General features: G+C 39.1%; 1 non-coding gene across 1 annotated transcript; it reads right to left on the minus strand.

Annotated features, from left to right (window-relative positions):
* Positions 1 to 498: 498 nt before the first annotated feature.
* LOC129473878 (U6atac minor spliceosomal RNA) lies at positions 499 to 624 on the minus strand. The gene has a single exon (XR_008654404.1). It is a non-coding gene; the product is annotated as a U6atac minor spliceosomal RNA (small nuclear RNA).
* Positions 625 to 1,093: the final 469 nt, after the last annotated feature.

The raw sequence follows: 1,093 nt of genomic DNA on the forward strand, positions 1-1,093 counted from the left end.
AGAGTCACAGTGAAAGAGTCACGCTTAACTCCTTGTGGTTCCATTAAGCTATCTACTGGCTCAGAACCTCAGACTTGCCTGAGAACATATGAGTTCTGCGGAATGCCGTGGCTAATCAGCCCTCAATAATCCTCTGGAAGCTCAAAAACCCTCTTCACTCTAGGCTCCCTTTAGCACCCCACTTTCCAGATTTGCTGCCCTAGAAGAATAGACGGAAACTATCATAGCACATGGGTTTTTGAGAGTAAAGGGCAGGGTGGAGGTGGGGTGGAGGCTGGGGATACAGAATAGAAAGCTGTTCATTCCATCTTTCATGTATGTACTTGCTCCAGAGATTTTAACACTTGTTAGGTCAAACCCATTTCTCCTTCAATGGGATGGATTTGAATGCTTCCCCAACACTATCGTATGAGAAACAACAATCAACATAGAAATAATTCTCAAAAGTCAGTGATTAAGCAGTAAAAGGTGTCATATTTAACTTTATTTTATTTTTTATTTAAATAATGGTTAGATGCCACGAAGTAGGTGGCAATGCCTTAACTAAATGCTTATTGTCAGGCCCGAGGGCCTCTTCCATCCTTGTCAAATGGAATGCCAACCTTCTCTCCTTTCATACAACACTGAAGTCAATTTTAAATTTTTCTTTAGAGAAATCAGTTCTTTGGGATTCTCCAATCACTACCCTTTGTTCGTGCCCAAAGCCTACTCTTGTATTCTGATAGTATGAATAAGACCAGACATACTTTCCTCATTACAACAAAAAAGTTGGGACAAGCATCGCTTTGGTTTAAATACTTTCAGAAACTGTGCAAATACTGGAGGAACAATTGATAGTAACAGTGAAAGCAAATAAAACTTGGTTTAAATATAGTTATCCCTTTCTTCCCGTCTTTCTTTCTCTAATAATAGAGCATTTATTAGATGAAACAAAGTAGGATCTGGTGTTTCCAGGGTGGGTAACATACACAAGTCGAATCTCCAGTTTCAATGTATAAATGTGTGGTCTCGCTGTAATCTTTATGAAGGCCTCAGCAGCTCAAGATAAGAGTTTACGTTTCAGAATCCGTGAAAACAAACTTAAAAATAAGAA

Source organism: Symphalangus syndactylus, chromosome 23 (genome assembly GCF_028878055.3).
Source record: "Symphalangus syndactylus isolate Jambi chromosome 23, NHGRI_mSymSyn1-v2.1_pri, whole genome shotgun sequence".
NCBI lineage: Eukaryota > Metazoa > Chordata > Mammalia > Primates > Hylobatidae > Symphalangus > Symphalangus syndactylus.